This window comes from Pan troglodytes, chromosome 7, assembly GCF_028858775.2.
Source record: "Pan troglodytes isolate AG18354 chromosome 7, NHGRI_mPanTro3-v2.0_pri, whole genome shotgun sequence".
Classification (NCBI taxonomy): Eukaryota; Metazoa; Chordata; class Mammalia; order Primates; family Hominidae; genus Pan; species Pan troglodytes.
In genome coordinates, this window is record NC_072405.2 from 144,929,203 (window position 1) to 144,941,717 (window position 12,515).

The 12,515-nt window shown below is 41.4% G+C and overlaps 1 protein-coding gene across 6 annotated transcripts in view; it reads right to left on the bottom strand.

The window, feature by feature from the left end:
• ZFAT (zinc finger and AT-hook domain containing) overlaps nt 1-12,515 on the bottom strand; it is a 236,951-nt gene that overhangs the window by 187,965 nt on the left and 36,471 nt on the right. Inside the window, exon 2 of one of the 6 annotated variants that reach the window (XM_063817393.1) lies at nt 7,652-7,810. The exons of the other annotated variants lie outside the window; for them this stretch is intronic. The gene's annotated coding sequence lies outside the window, so the exon portion shown is untranslated. The remainder of the gene's footprint in view (nt 1-7,651; nt 7,811-12,515) is intronic. 6 annotated transcript variants of the gene reach the window in all.

Genomic DNA, 12,515 nt, shown 5'->3' on the forward strand with positions numbered 1-12,515 from the left:
AACATCACACACTGGGGCCTGTCAGGGGCTGGGAGGAAAGGGAAAGGAGAACATTAGGACAAACAGGTAATGCATGCAGGGTTTAAAATATAGATGACAGGTGGCTGGGTGCGGTGGCTCACACCTGTAATCCCAGCACTCTGGGAGGCCGAGATGGGTGGATCAGAGGTCAGGAGATCCAGACCACCCTGGCTAACACAGTGAAACTCTGTCTCTACTAAAAATACAGAAAAATTAGCTGGGCGTGGTGGCAGGCACCTGTAGTCCCAGCTACTTGGGAGGATGAGGCAGGAGAATGGCATGAACCCGGGAGGTAGAGGTTGCAGTGAGCTGGGATCGCACCACTGCACTCCAGCCTGGGCGACAGAGTGAGACTACGTCTCAAAAAAAAAAAAAAAAAAAAAATAGATGACAGGTTGATAGGTGCAGCAAACCACCAGGGCACATATATACCTATATAACAAACTTTCACGTTCTGCACATGTATCCAAGAACTTAAAGTAAAATAAAAAAAAAAGAGGGGGGCAGCTCCAAGATGGCCAAATAGGAACAGCTCCAGTCTACAGCTCCCAGCATGAGCGACACAGAAGACGAGTGATTTATGGATTTCCAACTGAGGTACCGGATTCATTTCACTGGGGCTCGTTGGACAGTGGAGACAGGACAGTAGGTGCAGCCCACTGAGTGTGAGCCGAAGCAGGGCGAGGCATCACCTCACCCATGAAGTGCAAGGGGTCAGGGAATTCACTTTCCTAGCCAAGGGAAGGGGTGACAGACATCACCTGGAAAATCGGGTCACTCCCACCCTAATACTGCACTTTTCCAACAGTCTTAGCAAACAGCACACCAGGAGATTATATCCCGTGCATGGCTCCGTGGGTCCCATGCATGGCTCCGTGGGTCCCATGCCCACAGAGCCTCACTCATTGCTAGCACGGCAGTCTGAGATCGAACTGCAAGGCGGCACCGAGGCTGGGGGAGGGGTGCCCGCCATTGCTGAGGCTTGAGTAGGTAAACATAGCAGCCAGGAAACTCGAACTGGGTGGAGCCCACCACAGCTCAGGGAGGCCTGCCTGCCTCTGCAGACTCCACCTCTGGGGGCAGGACATAGCCGAACAAAAGGCAGCAGAAACCTCTGCAGACTTAAAAATGTCCCTGTCTGACAGCTTTGAAGACAGTAGTGGTTCTCCCAGCATGGAGTTTGAGATCTGAGAACAGACAGACCCTCAAGTGGGTCCCTGACCCCTGAGTAGCCTAACTGGGAGGCACCCCCAAGTAGGGGCAGACTGACACCTCACACAGCTGGGTACTCCTCTGAGACAAAACTTACAGAGGAATGGTCAGGCAGCAACATTTGCCGTTCACCAATATCCGCTGTTCTGCAGCCTCCGCTGCTAATACCCAGGCAAACAGGGTCTGGAGTGGACCTCCAGCAAACTCCAACAGACCTGCAGCTGAGGGTCCTGACTGTTAGAAGGAAAACTAACAAACAGAAAGGACATCCACATCAAAACCCCATCTGTACGTCACCAACATCAAAGACCAAAGGTAGATAAAACCACAAAGATGGGGAAAAAACAGAGCAGAAAAGCTGAAAATTCTAAAAATCAGAGCACTTCTCCCCCTCCAAAGGAACACAGCTCCTCACTAGCAAGGGAACAAAGCTGGATGGAGAATGACTTTGACGAGTTGTGAGAAGGAGGCTTCAGACGATCGAACTTCTCCGAGCTAAAGGAGGAAGTTCAAACCCATCACAAAGAAGCTAAAAACCTTGAAAAAAGATTAGATGAATGCCTAACTAGAATAATGAGTGTAGAGAAGTCCTTAAATACCTAATGGAGCTGAAAACCATGGCAGGAGAACTACATGACAAATGCACAAGTTTCAGTAGCTGATGCGATCAACTGGAAGAAAGAGTATCAGTGATTGAAGATCAAATGAATGAAATGAAGTGAGAAGAGAAATTTAGAGAAAAAAGAGGAAAAAGAAATGAACAAAGCCTCCAAGAAATATGGGACTATGTGAAAAGACCAAATCTACGTCTGATCGGTGTACCTGAAAGTGACGGGGAGAATGGAACCAAGGTGGAAAACACTCTGCAGGATATTATCCAGGAGAACTTCCCCAACCTAACAAGGTAGGCCAACATTCAAATTCAGGAAATACAGAGAATGCCACAAAGATACTCCTCAAGAAGAGCAGCTCCAAGACAAATAATTGTCAGATTCACCAAAGTTGAAATGAAGGAAAAAATGTTAAGGGCACCCAGACAGAAAAGTCGGGTTACCCACAAAGGGAAGCCCATCTGACTAACAGCGGATCTCTCGGCGGAAACTCCACAAGCCAGAAGAGAGTGGAAGCCAATATTCAACATTCTTAAAGAAAAGAAATTTCAACCCAGAATTTCAAATCCTGCCAAACTAAGCTTCATAAGTGAAGGAGAAATAAAATCCTTTACAGACAAGCAAATGCTGAGAGATTTTGTCACCACTAGGTCTGCCCTACAAGAGCTCCTGAAGGAAGCACTAAACATAGAAAGGAACAACCGGTACCAGCCACTGCAAAAACATAACAAATTGTAAAGACCATCGCTGCTAGGAAGAAACTGCATCAACTAACGAGAAAAATAACCAGCTAACATCATAATGACAGGATCAAATTCACACATAACAATATTAATCTTAAATATAAATGGGCTAAATGCTCCAATTAAAAGACACAGACTGGCAAACTGGATAAAGAGTCAAGACCCATCAGTGTGCTGTATTCAGGAGACCCATCTCACGTGCAGAGACACACATAGGCTCAAAATAAAGGGATGGAGAAAGATCTACCAAGCAAATGGACAACAAAAAAAGGCAGAGGTTGCAATCCTAGTCTCTGATAAAACAGACTTTAAACCAACAAAGATCAAAAGAGACAAAGAAGGCAAGTACATAATGGTAAAGGGACCAATTCAACAAGAAGAGTTAACTATCCTAAATATATATGCACCCAATACAGGAGTACCCAGATTTGTAAAGCAAGTCCTTAGAGATCTACAAAGAGACTTAGACTCCCACACAATAATAATGGGAGACTGTAACACCACACTGTCAACATTAGACAGATCAACGAGACAGAAAGTTAACAAGGATATCTGGGAATTGAACTCAGCTCTGGACCAAGTGGACCTAATAGACATCTACAGAACTCTCCACCCCAAATCAACAGAATATACATTCTTCTCAGCACCACATCGCACTTAATCCAAAATTGACCGCATAGTTGGAAGTAAAGCACTCCTCAGCAAATGTACAAGAACAGAAATTATAACAAACTGTCTCTCAGACCACAGTGCAATCAAACTAGAACTCAGGATTAAGAAACTCAATCAAAACCACTCAACTACATGGAAACTGAACAACCTGCTCCTGAATGACTACTGAGTACATAACGAAATGAAAGCAGAAATAAAGATGTTCTTTGAAACCAATGAGAACAAAGACACAACATACCAGAATCTCTGGGACACATTTAAAGCAGTGTGTAGAGGGAAATTTATAGCACTAAATGCCCACAAGAGAAAGCAGGGAAGAACTAAAATTGACACCCTAACATCACAATTAAAAGAACTAGAGAAGCAAGAGCAAACACATTCAAAAGCCAGCAGAAGGCAAGAAATAACTAAGATCAGAGAAGAACTGAAGGAGATAGAAACACAAAAAAACCTTCAATCAATGAATCCAGGAGCTGGTTTTTTGAAAAGATCAACAAAATTGATAGACTGCTAGCCACACTAATAAAGAAGAAAACAGAGAAGAATCAAATAGACACAATAAAAAATGATAAAGGGGATATCACTACCAATCCCACAGAAATACAAACTACCATCAGAGAATACTATAAACACCTCTATGCAAATAAACTAGAAAATCTAGAAGAAATGGATAAATTCCTCGACACGTACAACCTCCCAAGACTAAACCAGGAAGAAGTTCAATCTCTGAATAGACCAATAACAGGCTCTGAAATTGAGGCAATAATTAATAGCCTACCAACCAAAAAAAGTCCAGGACCAGATGGATTCACAGCCAAATTCTACCAGAGGTACAAGGAGGAACTGGTACCATTCCGTCTGAAACTGTTCCAATCAATAGAAAAAGAGGGAATCCTCTCTAACTCATTTTATGAGGCCAGCATCATCCTGATACCAAAGCCTGGCAGAGACACAACAAAAAAAAGAGAATTTTAGACCAATATCCCTGATGAACATTGATGCAGAAATCCTCAATAAAATACTGGCAAACCGAATCCAGCAGCACATCAAAAAGCTTATCCACCATGATCAAGTGGGCTTCATCCCTGGGATGCAAGGCTGGTTCAACATATGCAAATCAATAAATGTAATCCAGCATATAAACAGAAACAAAGACAAAAACCACATGATTATCTCAATAGATGCAGAAAAGGCCTTCAACAAAATTCAACAGCCCTTCATGTTAAAAATTCTCAATAAATTAGGTATTGATGGGACATATCTCAAAATAATAAGAGCTATTTATGACTAACCCACAGCCAATATCATACTGAATGGGCAAAAACTAGAAGCATTCCCTTTGAAAACTGGCACAAGACAGGGATGCCCTCTCTCACCACTCCTATTCAACACAGTGTTGGAAGTTCTGGCCAGGGCAATCAGGCAGGACAAAGAAATAAAGGGTATTCAATTAGGAAAAGAGGAAGTCAAATTGTCCCTGTTTGCAGATGACATGATTGTATATTTAGAAAACCCCATTGTCTCAGCCCAAAATCTCCTTAAGCTGATAAGCAACTTCAGCAAAGTCTCAGGATACAAAATCAATGTGCAAAAATCACAAGCATTCTTATACACCAATAACGGACAAACAGAGAGCCAAATCATGAGTGAACTCCCATTCACAATTGCTTCAAAGAGAATAAAATACCTAGGAATCCAACTTACAAGGGATGTGAAGGACCTCTTCAAGGAGAACTACAAACCACTGCTCAAGGAAATAAAAGAGGATACAAACAAATGGAAGAACATTCCATGTTCATGGATAGGAAGAATCAATATTGTGAAAATGGCCATACTGCCCAAGGTAATTTATAGATTCAATGCCATCCCCATCAAGCTACCAATGACTTTCTTCACAGAATTGGAAAAAACTACTTTAAAGTTCATATGGAACCAGAAAAGAGCCCGCATTGCCAAGACAATCCTAAGCCAAAAGAACAAAGCGGAGGCATAAAGCTGGAGGTGGAACTGAACAATGAGAACACTTGGACACAGGAAGGGGAACATCACACACCGGGGCCTGTTGTAGGGTGGGGGCAGGGTGGAAGGATAGCATTAGGAGATATACCTAATGTAAATGACAAGTTAATGGGTGCAGCATACCAACATGGCACATGTATACATATGTAACAAACCTGCACGTTGTGCACATGTACCCTAGAACTTAAAGTATAATAAAAAAAAAAAGAAATCCATGCCAAGACACATCATAATCAAATCTCTGAAAACTAAAGACAAAGAAAAAATGTAAAAGTAACAAAAAAAAGTCTGTAGAGGAAAATTATGTGAATGACAGCAGATTTATCATCATATACAATGGAACTCAGACGGAAATGGCACAACATTTTTCAAATGTTGAAAGAAAAGAACTGTCCACCTAAAATTCCATGTCCAGTGAAAATATCCTTCAGGAATGGAGGTGAAATCAAGATATTTTCAAAGGAAGAAAAACTGGCATAATTTGTCACCAGTAGATATAACCTAATAGAATAGCTAAAGGAAGTTCCCTAAACAGGAAGAAAATATAAAAACAATAAATCTTAGAACATCAAAAAGAAAGAAAGAAGAAGGGAAAGTATAAAAACATGGGTAAATACACCAGATTTTCGTCTTAAGTTTTCTAAATTATGTTTGACGGTTGAAACAAAAAGTCTATCTCTGTGGGAAGTGGTTCTCAATGTATGTAGAAGAAATACAACAATTATACCATGAATGAGGGAGGGAGTCCTCTCAAACTTCTGCTCTGAGATGCTGATAACCTTCATAACTTGACTCTCAACCCTTGTACTGAAATTCCCTTCCCTTCTACCACAGGTTCACCCCAACAATAGTCACCCCAACAATAGCATACAAGAGCAATGATCCTCAAGTAAATCAGAGATGACTTGCTTTACAAGAGGAGAGGAGTAAAAACGCTGCTATCTGTGCAGAAAGAAAGAATGGCAAAATTGAGATACCCATTACTCAGCACAGTTCCTAGGCTTGAAAGAGAACTAACAAACACTCAACTTAAAGGACTTCAGAATGAATGAAGAAGTGAACCATTCCAATGTTGCTGCAGTTTCTGCATATTTAACAGATAGGATCCTTCTGAGAATGCTAGAATCGGGGATTATGACACCAAGTCACTTCAGCCATAAACCTTATTCTTGTACTTTTCTTTCTTGCTGGTAATTTTACATAGCAGGATATATAGCTAGAATAAACTATATACGAATAACTTTGATAATGAATTCTATGATGTGTTCTGTCTGCTTGTATCTTTTCCTTCCTACCATGATACCAGTTATTTATAAGTGATCTGTGTAGTTTGAATGTATTTGAATAACCTCAGTATATTTTAGCTCTACTCACTGATTTGACCTAAAAAAGCACCAAAAGGACATAAGTATTCCCATGTATTTTAGAAGCCTAAAGTCAGTGACAGGAAACCCAACATCAAGAATTTGAAGCAGGCCAGGCACAGTGGCTCACGCCTATAATCCCAGCACTTTGAGAGGCCGAGGTGGGCAGATCACCTGAGGTCAAGAGTTCGAGACCAGCCTGGCCTAATGGTGAAATCCCGTCTCTACTAAAAATAGAAAAAACTGAGGTAGCTGGCAAGATGGCCGAATAGGAACAGCTTTGGTCTGCAGCTCCCAGTGAGAGCGAAGCAGAAGGTGGGTAATTCCTGCATTTCCAGCTGAGGTAGCCAGTTCACCATATTCAGTCTGGTTGGACAGTGGGTGTACCCCAGAGGGCAAGCCAAAGCAAGGTGGGGCATTGCCTCACCTGGGAAGCACAAGGGGTCGGGAGATTTTCCCTTTCCTAGCCAAGGGAAGCTGTGAGAGGCTGTACCAGGAGGAATGGTGCATTCCAGCCCAGGTACTGCGCTTTTCCTATGGTCTTCACAATCGGTAGACCAGGAGATTTTCTCTGGTGCCTGGCTCGGCAGGTCCCACCCCCAGAGCCCAGCAAGCTAAGATCCACTGGCTCAAAATTCTCACTGCTAGCACAGCAGTCTGAGGCCAACCTGGGATGCTGGAGCTTGGTGGGGGAAGGGGCATCCATCATTGCCGAGGCCTGAGTAGGCGGTTTTACCCTCACAGTGTAACAAAAGCTGCCAGGAAGTTCGAACTGCGTGGAGCCCACCACAGCTCCCTGGGACAGAGCACCTGTGGGAAGGGGCAGCTGTGGGTGGAGCCTCAGCAGACTTAAACGTCCCTGCCTGACAGCTCTGAAGAGAGCAGCGGTTCTCCCAGAATGGCGTTTGAACTCTGATAAGGGACAGACTGCCTCCTCAAGTGGGTCCCTGACCTCCCCACCCCGTGTATCCAGACTGGGAGACACCTCCCAGTAGGGGCCAACAGACACCTCATACAGGAGAGCTCTGGCTGGCATCTGGCAGGTGCCCCTCTGGGACGAAGCTTCCAGAGGCAGGAACAGGCAGCAATCTTTGTTGTTCTGCAGCCTCCACTGGTGATACCCAGGCAAACAGGGTATGGAGTGGACCTCCAGCAAACTCCAGCAGACCTGCAGCAGAGGGGCCTGACTGTTAGAAGGAAAACTAACAAACAGAATGGAACAGTATCAGCATCACCAACATCAAAGACCAAACGCAGGTAAATCAACGAAGATGGGGAGAAACCAGCGCAAAAAGGCTGAAAATTCCAAAAACCAGAACGCCTCTTCTCTTCCAAAGGATCACAACTCCTTGCCAGTGAGGTGACAAAGCTGGACGGAGAATGAGTTTGACAAATTGACAGAAGTAGGCTTCAGAAGGTGGGTAATAAATTCCTCCAAGCTAAAGGAGCATGTTCTAACCCAATGCAAGGAAGCTAAAAACCTGGAAAAAAGGTTAGACAAATTCCTAACTAGAACAACCGGCTTAGAGAAGAAAATAAATGACCTGATGGAGCTGAAAAACACAGCACGAAAATTTCATGACGCATATACAAGTGTCAATAGCCAAATCGATCAAGTAGAAGAAAGGATATCAGAAATTGAAGATCAACTCAATGAAATAAAGTGAGAAAACAAGATTAGAGAAAAAAGGGTGAAAAGAAGTGAACAAAGCCTCCAAGAAATATGGGACTATGTGAAAAGATCAAATCTACATTTGATTGGTATACCTGAAAGTGATAGGGAGAATGGAACCAAGTTGGAAAACACTCTGCAGGATATTATCCAGGAGAACTTCCCCAACCTAGCAAGGCTGGCCAACATTCAAATTCAAGAAATACAGAGAATACCCTAAGAATATTCCTCGAGAAGAGCAACCCCAAGACACATAATCATCAAATTCACCAAGGTTGAAATGAAGGCAACAGCAAGAGAGAAAGGTTGGGTTAGCCACAAAGGGAAGCCCATCAGACTAACAGCGGATCTCTCGGCAGAAACCCTACAAGCCAGAAGAGAGTGGGAGCCAATATTCAACATTCTTGAAGAAAAGAAATTTCAACCCAGAATTTCATATCTGGCCAAACTAAGCTTCATAAGTGAAGGAGAAATAAAATCCTTTACAGACAAGCAAACGCTGAGAGATTTTTGTCACCACCAGGCCTGCCCTACAAGACCTCCTGAAGGAAGCACTAAACATAGAAAGGAACAACCAGCACCAGCCACTGCAAAAACATACCAAGTTGTAAAGACCATCAATGCTATGAAGAAACTGCATCAACTACTGGGCAAAATAACCAGCTAGAATCATAATGACAGGATCAAATTCACACATAACAATATCAACCTTAAATATAAATGGTCTAAATGCCCCAATTAAAAGACACAGACTGGCAAATTAGATAAAGAGTGTGCTGTATTCAGGAGACCCATTTCATGTGCAAACACACAAAGGCTTTTAAAATAAAGGGATGGAGGAAGATCTACCAAGCAAATGGAAAGCCAAAAAAAAAAAAAAAAGCAGGGGTTGCAATCCTAGTCTCTGATAAAACAGACTTTAAACCAACAAAGATCAAAAGATACAAAGAAGTGCATTACATAATGGTAAAGGGATCCATGCAACAAGAAGAGCTAACTATCCTAAATATATATGCACCCGATACAGGTGCACCCAGATTCATAAAACAACTTCTTAAAGACCTACAAAGAGACTTAGACTCCCACACAGTAATAGTGGGAAACTTTAACACCTCACTGTCAATATTAGACAGATCAATGAGATGGAAAGTTAACAAGGATATCCAGGACTTGAACTCAGCTCTGGGCCAAGCTGACCTAATAGGTATCTACAGAACTCTCCACCCCAAATCAACAGAATAAACATTCTTCTCAGCACCACATTACACTTATTCTAAAATTGACCACATAATTGGAAGTAAAACACTCCTCAGCAAATGCAAAAGAACGGAAATCATAACAAACAGTCTCTCAGACCACAGTGCAATCAAATTAGAACTCAGGATTAAGAAACTCACTCAAAACTGCTCAATTACATGGGAACTGAACAACCTGCTCCTGAATGACTACTGGGTACATAACAAAATGAAGGCAGAAATAAAGATGTTCTTTGAAACCAATGAGAACAAAGACACAACATACCAGAATCTCTGGGACACATTTAAAGCAGTGTGTAGAGGGAAATTTATATCACTAAATGACCACAAGAAAAAGTAGGAGAGATCTAAAATTGACACCCTAACATCACAATTAAAAGAACTAGAGAAGAGCAAACAAATTCGAAAGCTAGCAGAAGACAAGAAATAACTAAGATCAGAGCAGATCTAAAGGAGATAGAGATACGAAAAACCCTTCAAAAAAAATCAATGAATCCAGTAGCTGGTTTTTTGAAAAGATCAACAAAATAGATAGACTGCTAGCCAGACTAATAAAGAAGAAAAGAGAGAAGAAACAAATAGACGCAATAAAAAATGATAAAGGGGCTATCACTACCAATCCCACAGAAATACAAACTACCATCAGAGAATACTATAAACACCTCTATGCAAATAAACTAGAAAATCTAGAAGAAATGGACTAATTCCTGGACACCTACATCTCCCAAGACTAAATCAGGAAGAAGTTGAATCCCTGAATACCTGAAATTGAGGCAGTAATGAATAGCCTACCAACCAAAAAAAGTCCAGGACCAGATGGATTTACAGCCAAATTCTACCAGAGGTACGAAAAGGAGCTGGTACCATTCCTTCTGAAACTACTCCAAACAACAGAAAAAGAGGGAATCCTCCCTAACTCATTTTATGAGGCCAGCATCATCCTGATACCAAAACCTAGCAGAGACAAAATAAAAAATAAAAAAATAAAAATTTAAGCCAATATCCTGATGAACATCAATGTGAAAATCCTCAATAAAATACTGGCAAACCGAATCCAGCAGCACATCAAAAAGCCTGTCCACCACGATCAAGTTGGCCTCATCCCTGGGATGCAAGGCTAGTTCAACATACGTAAATAAGTAAACATAATCTATCACGTAAAAAGAACCAATGACAAAAACCACGATTATCTCAATAGACGCTGAAAAGGCCTTCGACAAAATTCAACAGCCCTTCATGCTAAAAACTCTCAATAAACTAGGTATTGATGGAACGTATCTCAAAATAATAACAGCTATTTATGACAAACCCACAGCCAATATCGTATTGAATGGGCAAAAACTGGAAGCATTCCCTTTGAAAACTGGCACAAGACAAGGATGCCCTCTCTCACCACTCCTATTCAACACAGTATTGGAAGCTCTGGCCAGGGCAATCAGGCAAGAGAAAGAAATAAAGGGTATTCGATTAGGAAAAGAGGAAGTCAAATTGTCTCTGTCTGCAGAAGACATGATTGTATATTTAGAACCCCATTGTCTCAGCCCAAAATCTCCTTAAGCTGATAAGCAACTTCAGCAAAGTCTCAGGATATAAAATCAACGTGCAAAAATCACAAGCATTCCTATACACCAGTAACAAACAGAGAGCCAAATCATGAGTGAACTCCCATTCACAATTGCTACAAAGAGAATAAAATACCTAGGAATACAACTTACAAGGGATGTGAAGGACCTCTTCAAGGAGAATTATAAGCCACTGCTCAAGGAAATAAGAGAGGACACAAACAAATGGAAAAATGCTCATGGATAGGAAGAATCAATATTGTGAAAATGGCCATACTGCCCAAAGTAATTTATAGATTTAATGCTATCCCCATCAAACTACCATTGACTCTTCACAGAACTGGAAAAAACTACTTTAAATTTCATATGGAACCAAATAAAGAAACCGCATAGCCAAGACAATCCTAAGCAAAAAGAACAAAGCTGGAGGCTTTGAAATCACTACCTGATTTCAAACTATACTACAAGGCTACAGCAACCAAAACAGCATGTTACTGGTACCAAAACAGATATATAGACCAATGGAACAGAACAGAGGCCTCAGAAATAACACCACACATCTACAGATATCTGATCTTTGACAAACCTGACAAAAACAAGCAATGAGGAAAGGATTCCCTATTTAATAAATAGTGCTGGGAAAACTGGCTAGCCATATGCAGAAAGCTGAAACTGGATCCCTTCCTTACACCTTATACAAAAATTAACTCAAGATAAATTAAAGACTTAAATATAAGACCTAAAACCATAAAAACCCTAGAAGAAAACCTAGGCAATACCATTCAGGACATAGGCATGAGCAAAGACTTCATGACTAAAACACCAAAAGCAATGGCAACAAAAGCTGAAACTGACAAATAGGATCTAATTAAACTAAAGACCTTCTGCACAGCAAAAGAAACTATCATCAGAGTCAACAGGCAACCTACCGAATAGGAGAAAATTTTTTCAATCTATCCATCCGAAAAAGCGCTAATATCCAGAATCTACAAAGAACTTAAACAAGTTTACAATAAAAAAAAAACAACCACATCAGAAAGTGAGTGAAGGATATGAATAGACACTTCTCAAAAGAAGACATTCATGCAGCCAACAAACATATGAAAAAATGCTCATCATCACTGGTTATTAGAGAAATGCAAATCAAAACCACAATGAGATACCATCTCGCACCAGTTAGAATGGTGATCATTAAAAACTCAGGAAACAACAGATGGTGGAGAGGATGTGGAGAAATACTAACGCTTCTACACTGTTGGTGGGAGTGTAAATTAGTTCAACCATTGTGGAAGACGGTGTGGCGATTCCTCAAGGATCTAGAACTAGAAATACCATTTGACCCAGCAATCCCATTACTGGGTATATATCCAAAGGATTATAAAA